The following is a 25,181-nucleotide window of genomic DNA, read 5'->3' on the forward strand; positions in this document are numbered from 1 at the left end:
TAGGTAGGGTTGTGAAGGGTGGGAGAGTGTCCAATGATACATATGAATTGCTGAGAGGTGGGGGGGGTAGGGAATGACTGGCAGTATACAAAAAGGAAGGGTGAAGAGCAGTAGAATAGCAATAATATTAGTATTATTGTTGAAGGGGATGAGAGAAAGAGCAGAAGATGATGTGTGGTTGTGAGTGATCAATGTAAAAAGTGAGTGGCGAGGACAGTATTTAAGAATGAAGGATGGATAACAAGTGACATGGTTCCAGTTAGTAAAAGCTGGGGAAGTATGTTGTTCAGCTCACATTTAATTACACTAACAGAACTGTAGTTAGTGAGAAGATGGGTGGTGAGAATGTCTTGAGGAGGAAACTGGATGGGCAGGGGTATTTTGGTATTGTGTTTGTGTATACACCCACATACATACACACTCACACAGTCAAATGATGCTTAGCAGGTTGAAACTTTGAAGTCACTATTAATATTTGTCTTGGTAAAGAACAGTGTATTCTACAAAAAGTATGGAGTAATCCTTCAAGTTAATATAAAACTGTTTTCTTTATAACAAGTGGCTGCGCGCGCACACACAGACACACACACACACATTGTGCTTTCAAAAACTTAGTTTTGTCAAGATGGGTAGGTTGTCTTGAAAACTGCATACTGCTTGTCATCTTGGTCCTTTGTCATCACCTCCATGAGATTTAAGGCCCTGAGATTAACCTTCACCACTTCATCTCATGTCTTCCTGGGTCTCCATCTTTCACAAGTGACTGGCACTTCTTTATACAGCTGTTCTCATCCATATGCAGACTATTCAAGTGCAGTTTCCTTTCCTGCACACTGCATATAATTTCTGTTATGCCTAGATTTTCTCAATGTATTTATCCTTTGTCATTAATATACACTTACACTGCATTTCCAACAGAACATGCCAGTTTCATTTCTTTTCAGTTTTCTTATTCTCTGCATTCATGGCCCATACCTCACAGCTTTGTAGCATCACAGTTCTGTCACAAATGTCATACAATCTGCCTCTACCAATGTTAGCATCCCCCTTGTGAAGAATATATTATAAAATGGTTATATTTTAACATAGATAATATATATTTTGTCATTTGAAAGTCTACACTTTGAAATAGCATATTTGACAAAGGTGTTTTTGCATTATTGAAAAAGAGTACCTCCTATTCCTCTTGTTTGTTCTTTCTTGTATGTTAAACTTTGGAATGAGACTTTGAAAAATCGTGTTGCTTGGCTTTGATTGCATATCATTCCCATTAACAAATTAGAGAATAATTGGCAGTAGTTCAGGGCTCTGACATTGGTTATTTGTTAGGGGAATGTTTTGTTTGCAATCTTTTCAGTTGGGAGCTAAGGCCTCTCAGTAAGAAGCAATAATTTAACCTATTCAAAATGAAGGATTTCCAGAAAGTCAACATTGCTGTTGGATCTCTCATAGTAAAAGTTCTTAGTGTTTTATTTTGTTGGTTTTGGCAGGTTGTTGACAGTCTGTAAATATATTTTAAGATCCATGTGTAGATATATTAACACCAAAGTTGCACTTATGTTCAGAATTTTGAATTGTTTCTTTGTTTGAAGTAAGGTAAAACATCTTGTTAGTGATTTTCTGCCCATCACAATGTCTCATGGTTTAAAGTTAAAAAAGAAATATGTACTTGGTTTTATTACTTCATGAAAAAACAGACAAATTTTTTTCAGATTAGAGATAAAAATGATTGTGCTAGATACAATCACAAACGATTTTCAGCTCTTCAAATTTTAGCAAAAATATCAAATGCAGCTGGAAATACTTCCTTTTTCAATGTCAATAAGTGTCACTGCGTTTACTCATGTCAAAAATGAAAAGAAAAAAAAAAAAAGGATAAAGAAAGAGAAGAAAAAAGAATTGCAAACAGAACAAGCATGAATAATATGGTTTATGAGTGAGTTGACTGATTGTCAAATATCAACATATTGTAGTCTTTCAGCCTGACCAGTTAGGTGTTTTGTTTGATAAGTACTTAAACAGCTGTGTCAGCGTCAACTGCAACAATTGGCATTTACAGACCATATAAATAGAAGAACGATTTCTTTTTAAACATAAAATATAAATTTAAGGCAAACTTTAAAAACTTTTATTGATTGTAGATCATACATAAAAAGATGTTTAAGAGTCCTTTTTGTTTAATCCTATAAAACAGCTCTTATCTAGTAGAGATGTAAAAATGACTTAATGGCAGGTGTTTCTGTACAACTTTGGCTATCATGTTTATTGGCAAACATGGTAGAATTTTGTGTTTGTTCAATTCTGGTGATTTACTTTGTTGCTACTCATGATTTCTTATCTTTCAGTGACACCTTGAAGATCACAATATGTATTTAACACCTTTTATCTTGTCTGTCAAACAAAAGGTATGTGTGTCTGTACACACACACATGCATGCATATTCATATATATATATATAATTACAAATTGAGATAGGGGTTGTGAGTATATATATATATATATATATATATATATATATATAGAGAGAGAGAGAGAGAGAGAGAGAGAGAGAAATAGACATACAGACTGATAGATAGACACATGTTGATTTTGTTATGTATTCACATTATTTGTAACAGAACTGCCATTGATATTGGTTTACTGGAAGGATTCTTGGAATGTAAAGTAAATCATACTTTGTCTAGGAAGTATATATTGAATTCTGTTGAGTGTTGTTTGGAGAGGGTATTGACCATGCTATTTGCAAGGAGCTGGTGAGGTAGAGCTGTCATTATAAAAAAGTACAGCATCATAGAAAACAATTCTGTATTTTAAGTGGTAGGTATTGTTAGTTATTATTATAAGTAGGTATTATAAGTGGTTGGATATATTTCTGTGTTTATGTTTGTTTTAATGAGTTGTCTGATACTCATATCAATGAAAATAGCATTCAGCATTTAGTGAATTTTGTGGTAATATTTTTACTTATATTTCGAGGGGGCTCAGCTTAGCTTTCCAAAACATTCAGTCTCTCTACTCCAATATTATAAGTACAGTTTTTCTAGTTAATTTACCTCCTTTGACTTACTTCCTATTTCTCACACGCATATACAATTGATACTAAGTTGTTAGTAATAGGGATCATGAGTGCTAAATTATTGTTTTATTGCAGCACAGTTGTGAGGTTCAGGTACTGGATTTCTTACTTAGAAATTATGATTTCAAACCTTACCATAGCTGTATTATTTACTCTTTGTGAGAACTTGCATGGGATAATAAATGTATAGTACATGCATGGATTAAGCTAGTTGAGTGCATATAGTTTTGGATGACTAGCTCATAAACCTTGAGTTTTACATATTTCAATTTATTTAAGTATAAATATTAGATTATCTGGGAATGTTTTCTGAGAAAGACTGATGTTTTGTCTCATACTCTCTTAATGTCAAAAAGTGCAGTGTAGTTGTGTGCTTGATATTCAGAACTACACATAAAGTTATGAGATTTAAAGAAAGAAATCAAGAATAAGTGGTGAGAAGAATGAAGCAAAGTGAAAGTTTGCAAGTTCAGAAGAACTATGAATTTGAGCAGCAGTTGAAGCTAAGGCACAGTTGAAGTTGCCTAAAGAATTGAACATTTCAATAAAAAAATGGTAAAGTTGGTTTCTGGGTAATATTCTATTATTGTTTAGTCTCAGGTCAATTATGATCAATAGCGTTCACCTGTGACCATTCCATCTTTTATTCAGATATAGTGTGTTGAAGACCACTGTATCTTTATTACCTGGGACCAATGTATCCATATTTCTTTTGACATGGCCTGAAAATCTAGTTAGTATTTCTAGCCAGTTGTGTGATAATGGAAAGCTTCTTCATAGAATTCATCCAGGTGATGATGTTAGGGGAGATAGAGAGTCCTGCATTTCTTGAGTTGCCTCTATGTTGGGAATTGTTCATAGGAAGTAGGTTTATGATGCTGTCTGTTCTCTTGAAAAAATGTTCTGTTATTAATATCTAGCTCTAAAAGCTTCATTGGACTATATGAAAGCTGGTATTGACAAAATGTGTAAATCTGGCGGAAACTACTTATTTCTGTAGAGTACAAGATGTCACACTTAACAGAGGCAAAGCAGTGAGAGTTGTGATCATCGCTAAATAATTAGTGGTTATTGACTCAAAGAAAATCAAGCACATGAAGGATATGAGAACTTATTAGTAAAAGAGTTTTAAGTTTAGATATTTTTTTTTCTTGTTGCATCAAAAAACTGGTTGTAAAAAGATTGTTAGAACCTTGATGTTATGGTTCCTTCACATAGATGATTTCAAGAGAAAGGAGAAATAACCCCAGTACTTGATGAGTACTTTATTGGCCTTGAAAGGATAAAATGCAAAGTTGGCTTCAGGGGAATTTGAGCTCAAAATACAAAGATTTAGAATAAATACAAGGCATTCTTTTCTTGATTCTCTTAATGACTCTGCCAGTTGCTGCCTTTTAAATTTATTACTTTTTACTATAATAATTTATTGGAAGGATGTTTGATCAGCTAGTTTGCATGCTGCTAGTTGCTGATGGCTTTACTAATATATCATGAATGTGGGGCATTTTCAAATTTACTGACATGAATATAAAAACTAGGTTAAAAATATGGTAAAATGAGGTGCATCATTAGATAAGGTGTTTTGTTTATCTACTTCAGTGCCTGAGGAAATGTTTCAAAAGATTAACTAAACGAAAATATCTAAGATGTGTTCAACATCTAATATCCAATACACCGATACACAGTGTTGCTCAAAAGAAAATGCAAGAAACAGTTATTTTTAAATTGTATCATAGAATTTTATTAGTTGTTTGGAGCAATACAGCCAATTCTTATGTTCTGAGTTCAAATTCCAACTTCGCCTTTCATCCTTTCAGGATCAATAAATCAAATACCAGTTGCATACTGTAGTCGATCTAATCGACTGGCCCCACTTTCCAAAAATTTCGGGCCTTGTGCCTAGAGTAGAAAAGAGTATCCTTTCATCCTTTCAGGATCGATAAATTAAGTACCAGTTGCGTACTAGGGATCGGTCTAATTGACTGGCCCCCTCCCCCCAAATTTCGGGCCTTATGCCTAGAGTAGTGAAGAATATTCGAAGGCGGCGAGCTGGCAGAAACGTTAGCACGCGGGGCGAAATGCTTAGCGGTATTTCGTCTGCCGCTACGTTCTGAGTTCAAATTCCGCCGAGGTTGACTTTGTCTTTCAGCCTTTTGGGGTCGATTAAATAAGTACCAGTTACGCACTGGGGTCGATATAATAGACTTAATCCGTTTGTCTATCCTTGTTTGTCCCCTCTATGTGTAGCCCCTTGTGGGCAATAAAGTAATGAGAAACGTTAGCACGCCGGGCGAAATGCGTAGCCGTATTTCGTCTGCAGTTACGTTCTGAGTTCAAATTCCGCCGAGGTTGACTTTGCCTTTCAGGATCGATAAATTAAGTACCAGTTGCGTACTGGAGTCGACCTAATCGACTGGCCCCCTTCCTCCAAAATTTCGGGCTTTGTGCCTAGAGTAGAAAAGAAAAGAATACAGCTAATTCTGAAATAGTTAAAAATTTCTTTTCGAATTAAATCATAGGAGTAAATAAGAATGGGAAATGATTATATTTAAACTTTTCTTTTCATTGTATACTATTATTATTATGTAGGTAGAATAAAATAATAGTGGGACTATTATAATTGCAAAATCAAGTAACGATAAGTTTTTTATGAATGTAAAACAAATTTTAAAATGATTGTAAAATATCTCTGCATTGGCAAGTTTTATTTAATTTTACTTTACTCATCCTAACTTATAAATATTCTAGAAAGCAGGGAAGTTATGTAGCCAGAAACACGTCCCTTTGACTATGTAACTATGTAAACTGTCAATATTGTCCCCTTTCCACATTGTTTTTTAAAGAAATGTCATCCACTTAAACCTCATCGTACTTCGTTAATAAACGATGCACGAAAAGAAAACCCGTTAAAAGATCACTCTATAAATTGTGTAGATATCTTCCCAGTTATTCGTGTTTTAATTTTAATTGTTTCGTTAATATTTATCAACATTATCAGTTCATTAGAAGTTATTTTTCCTCCCCCAGGTTTCGGTTTCGTAAATATTTACACTTTTTTTCTTGTTTATTCTGTATTTTCCATTACCCACTCGTAAAACGTTCTCAGGTGTACATGATTAGATGTATGAAGTTTTATCAAGTTGTTCGCATTACCTTTTTTCGGTGCTTGTATAATTTGTATCTCAAGTGAGTAATTAATTATATTTTTCGTAGTATTAATTAATATTGTTTTTTATCGAATTAGTCAATGTCTTATTTTTTCTTGCTATTTTGTAAATATTTCAAGCTAAATGTTGAGACCTTACTTGGGAAAGCAATTATTATTTCATGAACATGTTTTCTCTTAAGTTTTAAAATTCGGCTTGATTCGTTGCATGATTAAATATATCTACTTTGGATAAGATAAGTGAAAATTCGTTCGATCGTAACTGTAAACTAGTATATTTAATCTATTCACCTCATTAAAATATCTATTTTGTTATTACTTAATTGCTCATAAATATTTATTTTATAAGCCAAGCACACACACAAGGAATTCTCTCTATCTCCCCTCCTTTTTCTCAATTACGCGCGCGCACACTAACTCCTTTTTCCTGCTTGTCTGAACGTCTCATATAGTTGCTCCAGGCAAAACTAGATTTGACCCTGACTTATTTTTTATGTTAATTTTAATTCCCATACTAACACTCCGTGTTTTTTGTGTGTGCTTTAAATTTCAGCAATATACTATTTCTTTCCTTTTCTCTGTCCTGAGATCAGAGGTATTCCAGCTGTGACTATCCTGCCTTTTTAGAGAGATATAGGATTACATTATCTACATAATGTCTTTTTTTTGTTGTTTAAAAGAGAAGGATGTGATTTAAGGGAAATTTGGCTGTTATTTGTAGTTTGGTGAACGACCATGTAGAGCTTCCCTAGTTGGTTCGTTAGCCTTTTTTTTTTAATTTACAAAAGGGTGCAAGCGGCTGATGGTTGAATCAACAGGTCGGACTTCCAGCGGTAGCAGGGGTGATGATTCTATCTCGTTACCAGTACTAAACTCTTACCGTGGAAAAAGCGCAGCCCACCTTGTTAGATGTAGACACAGATCCACGATGTATGCAGTGTAATTTTCAACAGAAGAACTGAAATCTATGAATTTTATTTCAAAATATTCTGAGACTAGCAAAATTACCAAAATTCAATATTATATTAACCGTCAATAATTATATTATATATTTTTTGTGTCGGTCATTAGACTGCGACCATGCTGGGGTACCGCCTTGGAGAATTTTTTAATCGAATGAATTGACCCCATCACTTATTATTTTAAGCCCCGTACTTATTCTATCGATCTGTTTTGCCGAACTGTTAAATTACAGGTACGGAAACACATCAGCACCGGTTGTCAAGCGGTGGAAGGGGGAAACACTGACACAAAGACACGCACGCACACACAACGGGGTTCTTTCAGTTTCTGTCTACAAAATCTACTCACGAAGCTCTAGTCAGCCCGAGGCAATAGTAGACGACAATTGCCCAAGATATCACGCCTGTATTATTTAAAAATAATTTGCAGGAAGCTGCTTAAATTCCATCAAAGCCTTCAATCTAACACACCAACTAGGGAACCTCAACATGGTCATTCACCAAACTACAAATAACAGCCAAATTTCCCTCAAATTACATTCTTCTCTTTTAAACAAAGAAAGACTTTATGTAGATAATGTAATCCTTGAGTAACAGTCAACTGGAATCAATTTAACTGACTATATTTTCCCTCTAAATTGTAAAGCATTATGCCAGTGTTAGAAATTAAATATTTATTATACTAGAAATATATCTAAGTTATTTAAAATTTTGTTTTAGAGTTAAAATTTTGCATTGATTTTGTATATAATTCTATATACTAGAAATGGGTAGATGATTGAAGGATTAGTTAAAAAAAATAATGGAAGAAAAAATCCACCCAAATCTGTGAGAGGCTGTACTCAGAGTCTATATAGCATAGATAAAATGCCTTTCCATGGTTGCATGACCTGCTAAATTTTCTCAAATGACACTATCCAGAAATAAAAGTCGGGGCAGGATACCTTGGATAGTGTAGCACTAGATATATAAAAGATGGGATGTTCATGGCTGAATAGCCTTTGATGATACATTTTCTTGTCAGGATGACATGGGCACCAAACAACGCTAATTGTAAAACAATGTCCAATGATGACAGTGTCACTGAATAGGAAGAAACTTGTCTTTGAAACCTCACATATTTAGCAACAGGAACTTTCTCACCTATAATTGATTATTTGTGCAGGATTGGATTCAAATTGGTTATGTTTGTATTATTTTCACAGACATGTGAAATAACAATGTGTCTATTGCAGAGAAGTTGGAAAACTGTATTCAATACAATGTAACAATAATGTTAAAAAAAAACTGTATTCAATACAATGTAAACAAATGTGGTAACATAAAAACAAAATCTATGTAACATGTGGAAGTCATTGCACATTCTTAGAATTTAATAGAATTTGGGAATGGACTATTGCTAAAAATGAATGAAATAAGATAAACTTTTGGAAGATGCATCTAAAAAAAAATTGTCAAGATAAGTATTGCTAATCTGTTTTCTTAGTAGAGCTGGTTTCTTCAGTATGAGAAAAAAAATTTGTTAAAAATAGAGAAAGCAACCAACAATACCAATGGTTAAACTGTCTCAGTAACCATTCTCTGGTGGCAAGCAGCAGCTTATTTCTGTTGGCTGGATTTCTTCACAGCAAATTGTACTTGCTTATGGATGAGTGCACTGTTGTTATTGTAAGAGATGTCAACAGGAATACTGGATGGTGTGAAATCAAAGGACAAAGACAGCTAGAAGCAGATGTCTCTGATATGCTAGTAGAAAAGAGACAGGATGTGACTCTTATTTATTTTATATTGTAATTAATGAACAATAATAGTTTTGCTTATGTATATTGAATGGGGCAATTACTAGTTCACTGCATTTCAGATGGTGAGAACAACAAAACAGTATCTTAAACTTGGTGCAAAACAAATATTGCAAAGGGCTTGGTTCATTTTGTTGTAGATGTTTACATCCTTCTCCAATAATTGTTTCAAACTTTGACACAAAGTCAGCAATTTTAAAGGGAGAAGCCAAGTTAATTACATTGACCCCAGCATTTGACTGGTACTTTATTTTATTGACCCTAAAAAGATGAAAAAGGAAAGTCAACCTTGGTGAGATTCAAATTCAGAATGTAAAGAGTCAGAAGAAATGCCACTAAGCAATATGTCTGACATGCTAACGTTTCTGCCAGCTTGCTACCTTAATCCTTCTTCATAATAATCTGTGAATCTACAAGGCACTGGTCAATCTGAAGTATGTTAGAAGACATTTGCCTAAGCAATCAATGCTGTGTGTTGGTTAATGTAGTATTTCTCTTCATATCTCTTACAATTAAAAACATCTAGTATTTTTTTCTAATGAAATAATATACTATTTAAGAGGGATGATGAAACGACAAGCATGCTTTGTCTGTTTTAATAATTGCGGCTGAAATCTGTATTTGTTAGAGACGGCCTTGAGACTAGGTGGAGAATTTCTCTTAATGCTCATACATAGTTTGTGAAAGGAAGAGTATCCAGTTATAAAAACCAAGCTGCAATCATATGAAGTGAAAGAGAACAAACATTACATTGGAAACGTTCCATTCTTGCTTGTTTGGAAAAATATATGTAAAAGTTTTGTAGCTCAAATTAAACATTAACAAAAGGAAGAAACTTTACTGTTAGAAAATATAAAAAAATATGTTTCATCCCAGAATATTATAATGGATCTATTTTTCAGTTTTAATTTAGATATTTGCTCACATCCATTTTAGTTTAGTGTTATAAATTCATCTTGAGAAATATTTAGTTGTAGGTTCTAATATTTTAAAAACAAAATGTGGAATTCCCTTCAGATAGGGTGTGTTCCTTACATTGCTAACATAGTTATGTTTAACTTACTTCAAATCTTAAATTTCCAGAGTCTGTTTGCTTACAATCTTATAGTCAAACATACTATGAATACTTTATATATATCATCTCAATATTTTATAAAGTTTTATGCCAGTTAATGAACTAGGAAGGAATTATGATTACATTTAATGACTTATTTTTATTTGTGTCTGTGTGAAGAATATTTGTTCATAGCTCATTTTTATTCTGATTTCTCAATTTTACATTTAATTAATGACTACTCAAGTGAATTTGCTTGCTATTTTTGTACTAGAAAGAGAATAAAGCTGCTGTGTCTATGTGTTTACACACACACACACACACATACACACATACAACAACACACACACAGAGTCATGGTTGTGTGGTTAAGAAATTCACTTTCCAACCACTTGGTTTTGTGTTCAGTCTCACTTCTTAGTACCTTGGGCTGTCTTCTTTAGCCTTGGGCCAACCAAAGTGTTGTAAGTAGATTTGGTTGACAGAAACAGAAACCCGTAAATGTGTGTGTGTGTGTGTGTGTGCGTGCGTGCATGCATGCGTTTGTGCCTCCTTGTCTTGATACTGTGAAGGTGTTGTTCCTTTCCAATCTTCTGTAAAAACACATTTGGCCTTGCTTCAAAACAGGTGAAGGTTGACAGCAGGAAGAGCAGCAAGCTGTAAAAAATCAGGTTTTTGTTGGTAATGCTGTTCTTTAAAATTATATAGTGCTATTTACATATTAAACAGATATAATATGATTGGATACTCAAGAATATTCTCATTCTTTCTGCATTAATTTTTTTATTCAGTACACAAAGAGTGACTACTACTAGTATTTGAACAATGGTATATTACTGGCACTTATTTTATTGACTCTAGAAGTATGACAGCTGAATTTGATTTCAGTAAATTTTGACCATAGAAGAATGAAACAAAATACTTTCGAAGCATTTAATCAGTAGTGTATTGTTTCTACTCCTTGGCTTGTAATAACACTTCTGGAAAACTCTGTAACTTTAATGTCACGTTTAAATTTCTCAAATTCTATTCCAACCTCATTTAATCATTATGTTTATACTTGTCAAGTCTTAACTGAATGTAAAAATTCTATATCTCTAGATATGGAAGTTTGTTGTATGAACTTGTTATTAAAAATATGGCCCTATTACACATAGAGTGTTATGTTCATTCTTATTGAGTGTTACATTTAGGGTAAAACTGTCAGTGAAATATTTAGTCACCTATATCATAATTCAATGAGTAGATATTTCCATCGACTAACAGTTGGAACAGCATTGCTGAAATTGAGTTATGCAAACCTTTGTTTTGATTAATGCTTTTAACAATTTGAAAGTTAGCTTTCCTTTCGGAAACAATGATAAAGGTTAGTGATGCAGATAAAATGTTATGCAATATTATCAGATCTACACCAGTTTGAAAAATCAAGGGGAAAATGGTTGCTGATGTTGATATATTATTTTTCTATATATGTAACAATTTTAGAAAATGCAATTAAAATTACAAAGAAAGCAAGCAAGAATATCATTCTCTGTTATATTCATTTGTATAAAAATTTATCCAGTTTACATACTTTAGTTAACAGACATAGTGGATTCCATATTAGTTGTAAAGATTTCAAAGAGTAAATGTTATGCTTTTACATTTTCTTTTACTTTGTTGAGAAATGTGCATTTCTAATTCAAACTGAACACTGGATAAAATTACTTGTTGAGTTTCTTTGCAGTTTCAGAAATACATGTTGGTAAATATTTAGTTGGTTTATCTTTGTCTTAGAATAGCATTTTTGGAATTATTGCCAACTTAGTTTGAGACTGGTGTCTGTTTGTAGAGAACTGAGTGAGGTATTTTGAATATAAATTGTTAGTAAGAGGATAATCCAATCATTAGTTCATAAATACAATTGCACTTAATGAATTTAACTTAAAATAGATTAATTTAGATGTTATAGCCTTCACCTAATTATTGTGATAAATCCTTTCCAATGTATCTTTGTTTTACGAGTTTAGTAGCTATTTGCAATCTGATATGTGGCAAATTTAGCTTGATATTCTGTAACATTCTTTAGTGTTTATATTTCTTTGGGGAAAGTTTTTGTTGTTGTTTGTGCTAGGTTACTGATTGCAGAAGTTTCTAATGTGAAATACGTTTTCCTTTCAAATTTTTGGCTCATCTTATGCTACACTTCTTGCTTGTTAAGCCTTAAATAACTACTGCAATATCTTCTTGAAATGTTTCCAATTTTTTCTCAGTTTACATGTGGAATAGCTCTCAAATTGTGAGTGCTTATCTTACCTAAGCTTTACGTAAGATATCAGTCTTTTGGATTATCTAACTCTTTATGCATTATTTTACTTCAAAGAGTAAATTTGTGTTTTTACTTTTGGCTTTAATCTTAGAGATTATCTTCTGCAAATAATGTTTTTTTTTATTAAATTTATTTTTTAGTGCTATCCCACAACAAAATCATAAGTAAATCTGTGTCTATGTGTATGTAAAATAGTTGTTTAATTACTAATTTACATAAATTTCAATACAACTAATCATTACCTTAACATTTATTATTATTACATAGGAAAGGTGATTTCTTAAATATAGTTTTACAACTATGAAATTAAGATGTTAGTATTTGTGAACTTTTTAAGAGTATTTTTTTTTACTTAAAATTAGAGTTGAAGGAATGTAATGTAAATAGTTTTTTGTCTATTTATAAATGTTGAGCACTTTCCAAAGTGAAAAGCAGAGTTGAGATATCTTGATCTAACATAATACTTTAGAAACCAAAGTATGGCAATTTAAGAACTCTGCCATTTGACTTATTTCTGATATCTTTTCTTCAACATTAGTGCCCACCTATAAAATGAATTCAAATTTATCTTAGGTCTTATCACTCCATTAGTAGCATCCTTGTTTTTGTTGCTATGTAGCTGTTAGTCATCTCTGATTGAGCAGTTTTAGTCATCCAAATGACAAAACACAAACTACACATCCACCTTCCCAGTTATATTACATTTCTACATTGTTTGAGGACCATACTGCACATTCTAACATATAGTCCTGAATCATACAGAATGCAGTGACATAAAATCGCATGACATGTGATGAAAACTTTTATCAAAATATTTTCAAAGGGTTCAAATAATTTGACCATTAGAAGTGAATGGGAGGGATATAAGAGGTGGTAATAATCATCTCAATCATCAGAGATTAAATGCAATTAAGAATGATATATACAAAATTTAAGTTTCCATGGAATAGGAATCTGAAATAGTTTTCACATTTTCATTTCCTCCTGGTATTATTTTATGATTCATACTGTATAACCTTGTCTTGCTTAATAGTCTCAAGGTTATGGTGATTTGTTGTTATACCTATCCCTTCTTGTAAAAAAAAAAATGAAATGTAAAATTCTAAATATTGGGTAACTTTGTTCACTTTAAATTAGTTAACTGTAACACCCCCTACACACACATACCCACCCACCATTACTATCAGCATTTCAATGTTTGTTTTATCATACTAGCACTGATGGATGGGTTTTATCCAACACTATGTTGATAGTCATCACAGTTCTTTGTTATCACCTTCATGAAGTGTATCATCCTCAGGTCAGTTTTCACCACTTCATTCTTGGTCTTCTCATAGACCTTCCTCTTCCTCATGTTTCTTTCACCTTGACTACCCTGCATTATTTTATGCAGCTGTTATTTGCCATGTGCCTATACCAGTGCAGTCTTCTCACTTGCACTTTATATCTCATACTTATATTCAGTTTTTGTTTCAGCTTACTTGTGCCCTTTCATTCATACATATTAACTGTATTTATCTATCAGATTATGCTTGCTTCATTTCTTTCTAGTCTATGCAAATCCTCTGTATCTAAGGCCATGCCTCCTCATAACACAACATTGTTGTCCATACACCAGTATCATATATAATTTACTCTTCACTTATGAGGTAATAGCAAGAGTAATAGCTCATTGAACATTTTCCACCCTGTTCATACTCTCGCCATAACCTTTTTAATCAACTCAATCCCATTGCTTAATTATGTTATCTAAGTAACAGAAGCTATCACCTACGATTATATAAATTTCCATTCAAGTTGGTGAGCTGACAGAATTCTTACTGCACTGGAAAAATTGCTTAGTGGCATTTCTTCTAGCTTTGTGTTCTGAGTTAAAATTCTGCTGAGGTCTACTTTGCCTTATGGGATTCATAAAATAAGTACCAGTTAAGCACTGGGATTGATGTAATTGACTAGCACAACCTCCTCCAAAATTTCAGGCTTGTGCTTATAGTAGAAAGGCTTATCATATTTTCATTTGGTTTTCAAGCAAATATTTTTTATATGAAAAAAATGTTACAAACTTTTGTTAAACTAAGTACTGTAATTATGATACAAATCTATTTTAACATGTGTGGTGTCTTACAGAAATATTATTATAGTATACATACCTGACCTAAGTAATGACGACTTGAAAACTGTTGCAGCATGTTGTTGTATCCACCATTTGTCAGTGATTCTCTACTCCTGGTGGATGACACCTTTGTACTACTCGGCCTCAACCCTTCTACCCATGAGTCTCTTTAGGTAGTTGCTACTAGTGAGAGTTTTACAATGTCTGAGTTCAAATCCTAGCTCAACCTCTTTTAGTTGCCTTTTACAACATGCAGTGGAAATGATGGGTCTATTCTTTGGCATACCAATTGCCACATAGTATCATGACTATATATTTAACAGATTTTCCTTTAGGTCATTATTTGTAATTATGTAAATTATATTGACCAAAAGTCTTTGTAACTGTTTTTTCTTGTTAAAATTTCTATTGACAGATCAAAGCAATTTTGAATTAGATTCTGAAGTTTTTAGTAAGATGAGGTGTAATAAAATTGAAACATGTCCGTAGCTGTTATCTTGATTCCTAACAAAGATCAGGTTATTTCCTTCAGCATGAAGTTAATTTTTCTGGAAAAATGGTTTTTAATTTCTTGAAATTATCTCCTCTCTCTTTTCTTTAAGAGTGCCTAATAATTACTGTAAGGTTTTTTTGTTTTCTTTCTCCAACTAAAAGGAACATTGCAATTTATTAAGAATTTTTAGCATGTCATTTAGTGCAGCACTATCTACTTGACAGATAAGTTGGTTTCTTGTCATGAGTGTTATGCTGGTCCTTGAACTCCTTCAAACATGTTCCCGCTCCTGTTGTTGAAATAGAGTAACAAGGAAAAGTATGTTTTGGCTTTAATTCTTTGACTTGACTGTTTATTTGAACAGTTGTTATTTGGTGGATAATGAGTTCAAATCCTGTCAAAACCAATTTAGCCTTATCTGAAATCCTTTGTTGTTGTTTAGTCCTAGTTAAAAGTTTTAATTGCTGTGGCCTTTCCATCTAAATTTCAAGCTTTAAAGTGCATCTAGGAGCACATTATCCAATATTTCTTGTCTTTTTTTAATTAAGTGTGATTTGAAAGAAATTTAGTTCTTAGCTAGGATTCAATGAGGTTGGTTACTAGCTAATGAAATTTGCTGAAAATTTGATGATTACTAAATTTATCTCAGTTCATATTCTTGAGATGTTTTTTTATAAGAAATATTGAAAAACACAGTTCACTACATGCACCCTCTTGATAAAATATATTTAATGTATTCTTTTCATGAAACAAAGAAAATGAACAAATTAAATCAGATACAGTTGGGACTTTTGGGACAGTGTTTTAGTGCCAGAGCCCAAAACCATTTTTGAAATGAAGTAATTAGGGATTATTGGTTTCTTGAGTGTCAGCTTATGTATAATGTTTGGAAATTTTCAACTGCTTAGGTTGTGATCCAAAAAAGTTTGAGTGGGGACAATGTTTGATGCTAGTTTGGTGGCAAGAATTGATGGAATTAAGACATCATTTCACTGCCTAAGAGCTTCCATTCTAGATTTTCTGCTTACATTTAGTTCCTTAGCTTATGCTTAGATGTATCTTATATATATGAAATCATCATCATCACCATAATGTCATGCAGCCATGCCTGTATCTATGTATATATATTTATGGTTAAAAAGTGACTATACATATGTATGTGTGCATGTGTGTGTCAGCATAGCTGTGTGGTTAAGTTGCTGGACATGTGGTTCTAGGTCCCATCTGTGCCACCTTGCGATATTTCCTCATGACCAGACATGTTTTTGCAGAAGATGGGAAGTAAACATCAATTGTATGACAGTGACATTCATTAACAACTACTATACAATATCAACACACACACACACACACACACACTCACAGAGAGAGAGAGAGAGAGAGAGAGAGTATTCTTTCAATTTTTATCTACCAAACTCACAAACTCACTCACAAGGTTTTGGTTGACCCTAGACTGTAGTAGAAGAGTAGAAAATACTTGTCCAAGGTGCTGCTCATGGGACTTAGCCTGAAAGCATGTGGCTGGGTAGCAAACCTCCTAAGCACATGATAAATGTATGTGTTTCATTTCCCATAGACCACATTACTTCAAAAGTAGCCCAGCATAATATTATTGACTCTTGGTTAGTCAAGATACCCTTGATCTTGTTTCAATTTGTTTTATGCTTTTGGTTAATTAGAATGCTGCTTTTTATCTATATCCAGAAAGGATCATATGGTTAAGGAAAAAATTTATATTAACCTAAATCTAGTTTTGTTTGAAATCTTTTAAATGGGAACTGACACTTCAATGATATAAAAGCAGAATTTGTATGAAAAAAATATATAATTTTAAAATTTTGATATTCTTTTCCTTCAGAATTCTATTTTGATATGAAAGAAATATTAATTTTGGAATTGAGCTTTTACTCTTTTATCGAGGAATACTTTTTAATTTGTTTTTTTTTGCCTTTATAATATATTAAAAAAATTTTCATATATGATGCATTTTCAATTAAGCTCTGAAATGTTTTTGTTTGTTTTATATTTTAATATGAAATGATTTTGTTTGTTTTATTTTTTAATTACTTGTTGCTTACAACTAAATCCAAATAAATTGTTTGTGTTGACAGGAAGGAATTACAGTTACAGTGGATACTTAAATACATACATTTTCCAAAGCAATTTATGGAGGAAATCAAGCTTAACTTTTTAAAAGTGAGTAAATAATCTTTTCAGTAAAAAGGTTTAATCGGAAAGTAGCTAACCTTATTTATTCATTCATGTTCAATATGAAAAATTTAATATGGAACATCAAGATGAAAATTGTCGGGAAACATATTCTCATGTAAAGAAAAAAAAAAAAAATTAAAAGTGGTTAAAATATGTTATTGATTTTCATACACTAAAAGGGCTCACATTATATTCAAGATTGCATTGTATTCAAGTAAAAACAGTATATCAGAAATACTATCTATTAGGAGTCTACACATACATATAAATATATGTACATTTATATATCGTATGAAAATGTTATTATGGTTGCACATACATTATATATATATATATATTATTATTATTATTATTAGACAAAAACAGATAACAAAGCCACGGCTGTGAGGAGTTTTCAGGATATTTATAAGGAAAGAAATAGTCTTACAGCTGTTTCTGGGATATTATGGATATCTTTTCATCAGAGACGATGTGAGAAAAATAAATGGAAAAGGAGGAGATAGGGAAAATAGAGGGAAATAAGAGAATGGAAGTAGAAATAACATATAAAATATTGTAGTTGCAGTTCCATTATTGTCTAATATATATATGCAGGCCAATACAAGACCCACATTAAACTCCTAACTCGTATCACAATCGAACCAAGAGTTTAGTTATGGTCTGTCCTTAGCAATTAGCATTATCTGCCACTCTTTGAGTCTTCTAGATACCAATACACACGTACATGCACACACGCATGCACACATAATGTCAATGGTATCACCATTAGTACCTTGCTGCTAACATTCCTCTGGCTTCCCCAACTTGTGCACCCTCTCTCTTCAACCTTTCTCTGTCTTTATAGATGTTGCCTACCTACCTCCCTCTCCTCCATACACTCTTGCACTCCCCTCCATACTATTCTTCTTACCTGAGGTGCCACCTGGATACCTCATCACCAGTATCTATCTCTTTGGCAATACTACCAGTCCATTCTCTTTCACTCTCTCTCCTGAATGTGAGTAGCTGTGTAGCTCCTCTCATTGGCTACTTACATGTGTGTGTGTGTGTGTGTGTGTGTGTGCAAATGTGAATGAATATTGACATTAAATAGCTTCACTTGTTACCACTTGAAATGGTGCTGTGATGTTTATATTCCTTGATAACATTATGACCAGTCAGTGTGTGCTTTTGAAGACCTGTGGAATAAAAATATCCCATACTTAAAAAGCAGCTAAGAGTTGGCAACCAGGAATAGTATCTGGCTGTAAAATCCTGCTTCTATTAACTTTACTTCAACCCCATGGTTGAACAAAAGTTAATATGAAAAACATGGATGTTAAATGCATGAACATGTATATATATACAAAAACAATTGCAGTGTGGGAGGTGTTTATAAACCATTTACAAAACACACAAAAACTGTTAGATTCACTTCAACATTTAAATTTAATTTGTCAAAATATTTTCGTCATTTTGAAACCACGACCTGTTCACTGACAAAATTCCATGCAGCATGGAATTTTGCCAGTGAACTGGTTACTGTTTCAAAACAATGAAAATATTTTAACAAATTAAATTTAAATGTTAGGAGTGGCTGTGTGATAAGTAGCTTGCTAACCAACCACATGGTTCCGGCTTCAGTCCCACTACGTGGCATCTTGGGCAAGTGTCTTCTGCTATAGCCCCGGGCCGACCAATGCCTTGTGAGTGGATTTGGTAGACGGAAACTGAAAGAAGCCTGTCGTATATATGTATATATATATGTATGTGTGTGTGTGTGTTTGTGTGTCTGTGTTTGTCCCCCTAGCATTGCTTGACGACCGATGCTGGTGTGTTTACGTCCCCGTCACTTAGCGGTTCGGCAAAAGAGACCGATAGAATAAGTACTGGGCTTACAAAGAATAAGTCCCGGGGTTGATTTGCTCAACTAAAGGCGGTGCTCCAGCATGACCGCAGTCAAATGGCTGAAACAAGTAAAAGAGAAAGAGAGAAAGTGAATCTAATGGTTTTTGTGTGTGTTTTAAAATGGCTTATAAACACCTCCCATGCTGCAATTGTTTTTGTTTCAGCACACAATCTCAGATCAAGTCACTTGCTATGCAAGTACATCTCTGTAATATATATATATATATATATATATATATATATATTTAAAAAAGGAGATGTGGAACATGAGTTGTGATATATAAAAGAAAGGAAATGAAGAAAATGCTGACAAAATAATTTAAGTAAGGGAGAGTGTATTTAATTAGGTGAAAGTTCTTTTTACCGGTTGCGCATTTGTTATGCTTAAAAAAATATCTTTTGATAAGCATAACAAATGCGCAACCGGTAAAAAGAACTTTCACCTAATTAAATACACTCTCCCTTACTTAAATTATTTTGTCAGCATTTTCTTCATTTCCTTTCTTTTATATATATATATATATATATATATATAGTCCTACCCATGCATGTATGGAAGATGGACGTTAAATGATGCCTGCTCATCTAGCCAGTGGGATGACGTCATTTAAAGACGAAGATGATGCAAAGTGCATTGTGACCAGCAATGTGTAACAACGTCTGATAGTCTGGTTGGTCATGTGGTCACCTGATATGCACACATACACACATATCATTGTCATCAAGAAAAAAAATAGGTATATGTAAGTGTCATTTTAACTGGATCACAAACTAAAATTTAAAATTTGTGAACATTTATTTATACTAGGCCTTTTTTCTACACAAGGTGTGAAATACCTTTCATAATCCATTGATAACTATGGCCAGGTATTGCAATAACTTAGGATTCAAATTCCCACCACTTTTCAATATCCTATTGAAAGACTTAAGGGATCTACGTAATATGGATGTAGATATCTTCAAAAGAACAACTGGAACTAGAATTACTGATGAGCCTATTTTGCAGCAAGAAACATTACTGAAGGCAACAACTTCAAGATCCTTCATTCTACAAATATATGTATGTGCGTGTGTGTGTGCAGGCATGTGTGTTGTGTCACGCAGAGAGAGAGAGAGAGAGAGAGAGAGGGTGGGTGGTGGAAGAATAATTCAATTTGATTTATTTATTTTGATCACAAAATTAGAGCAAATTACAATATATAAATGCACTGGAGTTATATTCTAAAGGTCATAGGTCTAAATTTTTCTTATAGGAAATAAAATATTTTGAGTCATTAATAATTTTATCTGTAATTAAAATGAGTAATGCATAACCATCCCAGTTCATTCATAATCAGGAGAAAACATTTTGTTGAAACACCTATTTTAAGAACAAATACAAATGTCAAATATAATATTTTTAAGTTGTCGAATGTATATATACACATGTGTATGTGTGTTTGCTTACTCTCCTAGAAAGAACTAATGTATTCTTTTATTGGTTCCAATCAATGGATTGTGGCCATTGTGGGGTACTGCTTTTTAGAGATTTAGTTAATCATATTGGACCTGTTATTTATTTCAGTATTGTATTTTTCTATTGATCTCTGATTATTGAATGACTAAGTTACTTTTGACATAAAGGATCAAAACTCATTGTGCTGTTTTACATTGGTATGCACACACACACACACTGCACTCTGTCTCTGCCATATTTCATTCATAACGCATTGATCAACCCATTGCTGCATTCACAGACTCTTTCCCAAGGTGCCATATATAGGGATCAAAGCTTTTTTTTAATATTTAATCTTTTGTTAGCAATCAGTCCATCTCCATAAATTTCAATAGTTTTCATTCAGCTGAATGAAATGTCATAGTAACCTAGACGCCTTGTAGTAAATATTAGGGAAATGTTCCTGATACTTACAATTTTGTAGGCAATCTCTGTTACAATTTATTTCAAATTAAATCAGTTAGTGTCTTGACTTTAAAAGTAGTGAATATTAATAATAGTTACTGAATAAATTGCATAGTTATTATTAGTTGTATCTTTCTAATCATTTTACTTCTTCCAGTCTATTGGACTACAGCCATGCTGAGATAGTAATTTAGAGACCTTATAGTATTTTTTTTTGACATTCTTCATCAGAACTTTCCAAGCACATCACTTAGGAAATTATCAGATTCATATATGCTGCTATTTTGATTGTACACTAGTTATAAATAATTGATAATACATAATTGTGTTTTATAAATTTTAATAAATTGAGCAAAATCAAAATATGCTTAACATTTTAATGAGATGCTTGTATGTAATTACCACAATTCCTGAATAATTGTTGGAATATTCATCCGCTGGATGTGTAATTTCAGTGTGCATACATGACAGAGCGTAAGTGCCCTGAGAGAAAAGTTAGACTTAAGAAGCGTCAGATGTGGTGTGCAAGAGAGACGACTGTGTTGGTATGGTCATGTGTTGCGAATGGATGAAGATAGCTGTGTGAAAAAGTGTCACACCCTAGAAGTTGAGGGAACATGTGGAAGAGGTAGACTCAGGAAGACCTGGGATGAGGTGGTGAAGAACGACCTTTGAACATTGGGCCTCGCCGAGGCAATGACAAGTGACTGAGACCTTTGGAGATATGCTTGAGAAGACCTGGCAAGCCAAGTGAGACTGTAACTGTGGCCTATGCCAGTGCAGCATAACCAGCCCATTTAAGAGTACCCTTCAATCATTGGGCAGTAAATTGCAAAGACCTGTTGAGGCAAGTGAAATTTTTGTCATGGCTGATGACAGTACTGCCTGATTGGCATCTTAAGAGTGCTATTCGAGTGTGATCGCTGAAATGTCAATCCAGAAACTAGCTACTTCACTCACATATATATCAATTATATACACCAGTTATCTTTTATTTCAGTGTTTCTTCTTTCATTAGTATAAAGTTAGTTGTTGTTGATGGAATATCTAGATTTCTGATCTAATTGTATTCTTTCATTTTGGTATTAGGGAAGTAATTATTTGCCCACTTCTCAAGCATTGCTAAATTATTAAAAATTAAAGGACTATCTCATTTTAAGTTGCATTCATAGGTTTTGGAAAACATTTGAAGAATTTTCTATTTCAATTTTCTTACCTATTTTTTCTCTCATTGTGCAAATCTTATCTTTTCTTTCCCCCCCCCCCTGCATTTTAGTATTTATTTTATTTAAATGTTAGGAAGATATATGTTAGAAATGAGTGTGAAAAATATATTAATTTTGTGCACCAAAACTCATTTTGAAGTAAATCACAAAATTCAATTTGACAATTCTCTTGTAAAAGTATAAACACCATTCTCTTATATCATATACACAACAAAGCACTTGACCTCTTGAGAGCCAATGAACTTCATTGCACAAAATCAGTTTTATAACCTTGCTTCCATCTTTTCCTAAATATGCGAATGAACTTGTTTCAAGAGATCTACTTTTAACATAATTAGGCTTTTTAATAACTTGTTCCATAACTAATTTTGATTTATTTATAATTGTTTTGGGCAACTTATATGTCATGATGTGAAAAGCAATTAATGGTTAGAATATTTACAACTTCTGTTTTTGACAATGCTGTAAAGCCATTTGATAAACCACTGATTGAAAGTGCATCGTCTGTACATAATTTTATACAATTAGTTCATTGCAAAATGTTTTTCTTCAAAAAGCTAAAATTTTAAATACATGTTCACTTCTGCTTTTTAAGAGAAATTTTTGAATGAAACATATAAAGCAATTTTTGTGCTGACTTACATCTGTTGACTCATCTATGTGTAATGCAAACATTCTATTATCGTTTGTTAAAATATTTTTCTTATGCATTTTAATATCTTTAGACATATCTCAAATCTGTCTTTCAATCTTATTGTGTGTTAAAAGAATTCTTTTATTTTTTTTTATTTTGAATTCAAATTTGGATCCAAGTATTGTTAAAAACTGTTGCACAACAAGGTGGTTTCTGAAACTGTATATGGGTCCTTGTTTTAGGCTATTAGCTAAGCAACCAAGTAACCTGATTTAAAAAATTTTCTTAATAAATAATATGGATTATTTCATAGATTTTGAAAAGCTCTTTGAAGTATTCTCAGAGCTTTCCTGACAGACAATTATATTTGGGGATAAAATGGGTATTCATTATATTTAGTACCATTTGCAACTACTTCACCACAAATCAAAAACACTCAAAACCTGTTTCTTGCAATCTTTGAAAAAGAAAAAAAACTTAGAAATTTTGCATGTACATTTCTTACCTACAAATGCTTTCTGTATTGGATTCTTCACAAATTTTATTTGTTGGTACTACATTCCATTAATTTTCACAATTACTTTCAACAGCTTTTTGTTTCTTAACTAAAATTTGACACATTTTTATCCAAGAGCTTTGCAAAAATTGTAACTCAAAACTAGAAAATGAGAGAAGATTGGAATAGAATGATTTTAGTAGCTTGTTAAAAAAAAAAAAAAAGACAAAAGACAAAAATTTTCCTACACACCTGCAGAAGTTTGTGTCCAAGTGGACAGCATTCCTCCCCCTCCTCTTCCTGCTACTAATACCACCACCACCACTACCACCACCATCACAATCATCATGCTCTCTGTAGAAATCCATTAAGTTGACAGTGACCCTGCCACAAATTTGACCTCAGTTACTACTGAACAGATATTGTCTCCCCAAATATTACTTCTGGTCACACATCCATTGAACTTGTAACAGTCTTTCTGATGAACAGGGAACATATAAAAATAATAGTATTTATGAATATTTATGAATTTATGAATAGTATTTATGCAAATATCAGTGTTTAAACCCCCAAATTAAATTCCTAAATAAATTGTCTGTAAAAATTCAACAATTCAACAAAATATTTGACTTTTGATAACAAGGCAACAAGTATTAGCGAAAACATCTAAAACTTGTAAAATTTAAATCTTATCATAATAATCTTTGTATTATTAGTAAGATGTAGAAAATTCTGATAAAATATTGTGACAAAACTGTGTGCAACAGGCGATATTTGTTTTTGGAATTTTGTTAAAGCTTATAGCTGTCCTCTTTTTTGCTACTTACATTGTTTTAACACTCCCATTCCTTTGTGTATTGACGTCTAACGACAAAGAGGTTTTGATTGAACAAAGTACCAGTCAAATTTAAATTGTGGTCTCAAAACTTTAAAATATGATATGAATAATAATGGTACTTTCAGTGAAATTATATAGTAATATAAAATTCATAAGATTTGTCTTAATTTCATGACACACCTAAAGATTATTGGCCACACAACTTAGAAAACTCTGCTCCAAGTTTTGAGATCATCTTTCAGCAAAAGTAGCACCAGTGTTGGTCTTAGCTTTAAATGGCTATAAACCTCTCTAAAAAACTATCCTTAAGTCTAGTTGAAGGAGATCATTATTATCTATATGATGAATAATCCTCTTAATTTGTTTTAGATTATTTCATGCAGTTTCATTATTTGTTTTACTGTCTTTTTACACCCAACCCTAGTATTTGGAAAGCAGTTAAGTTAAATTACTGTCTTTAAAAACAGAATTTGTAAAGCAGGAATTGCTTTATTTTACTAACCTGGAACTTAGCCAGTAAATCTGGCTAAGTTCCAGTACCACACTACCTAGAAAAGTTTGATCTTTACTTGGAAATCCTGAATTTTCATGTATAGTAAATGATTATTCATCTGTAATAGCCCTTAAGAATAAACTTTTGTTCTCAAATAGACTCTCTCCTATTTAGCTGTTGTTCATATGCATTCTAGTCATTTGTAATAATGGAGACTAACAATAGTGGAGACTTCAGCTAGGTATATTTTTCTTTGATAAACCTAAAAATAAATTATTGTATTGTTTGTAAATGCTTTCTTCACCTTAAGTTCTTTGTAATATTTTTTTATAACACTAGATTTGTTTTAGTGAGTAATATTTTAGTGAATCACTGTGGTCTTTATGATGAGATTGTTCATAAATATTTTTTTAAATAAAATCCACATGGAAAAGCAGATGTAAAAATATGGTGATAATTTTGAAGTTGAATAGATTTGATTTATAATAATGAGTTACTGTAATAAACATGTATGTTTAGAAATTC

The 25,181-nt window shown here is 32.5% G+C and overlaps 2 protein-coding genes across 13 annotated transcripts in view; one reads left to right on the forward strand and one right to left on the reverse strand.

Annotated features, from left to right (window-relative positions):
• LOC115211517 (supervillin) overlaps window positions 1-25,181 on the forward strand; it is a 273,144-nt gene that overhangs the window by 62,637 nt on the left and 185,326 nt on the right. For all 9 annotated transcript variants that reach the window (XM_036506226.1, XM_036506231.1, XM_036506225.1 and 6 more), the window contains exon 2: window positions 17,083-17,167. The gene's annotated coding sequence lies outside the window, so the exon portion shown is untranslated. The remainder of the gene's footprint in view (window positions 1-17,082; window positions 17,168-25,181) is intronic.
• LOC118764967 overlaps window positions 1-25,181 on the reverse strand; it is a 115,527-nt gene that overhangs the window by 26,691 nt on the left and 63,655 nt on the right. Inside the window, exons 4-6 of one of the 4 annotated variants that reach the window (XR_005000819.1) lie at window positions 23,578-23,803; window positions 23,335-23,487; window positions 8,527-10,714 (exon numbers count right to left, since the gene is read on the reverse strand). The exons of 1 other annotated variant lie outside the window; for it this stretch is intronic. The gene's annotated coding sequence lies outside the window, so the exon portion shown is untranslated. Of the gene's footprint in view, window positions 1-8,526; window positions 10,715-23,334; window positions 23,488-23,577; window positions 23,804-25,181 lie in introns of those variants that run through there. 2 more of the 4 variants (XR_005000827.1, XR_005000825.1) reach the window with 2 other exon arrangements.

Source organism: Octopus sinensis, linkage group LG1, assembly GCF_006345805.1.
Source record: "Octopus sinensis linkage group LG1, ASM634580v1, whole genome shotgun sequence".
Taxonomy (NCBI): domain Eukaryota; kingdom Metazoa; phylum Mollusca; class Cephalopoda; order Octopoda; family Octopodidae; genus Octopus; species Octopus sinensis.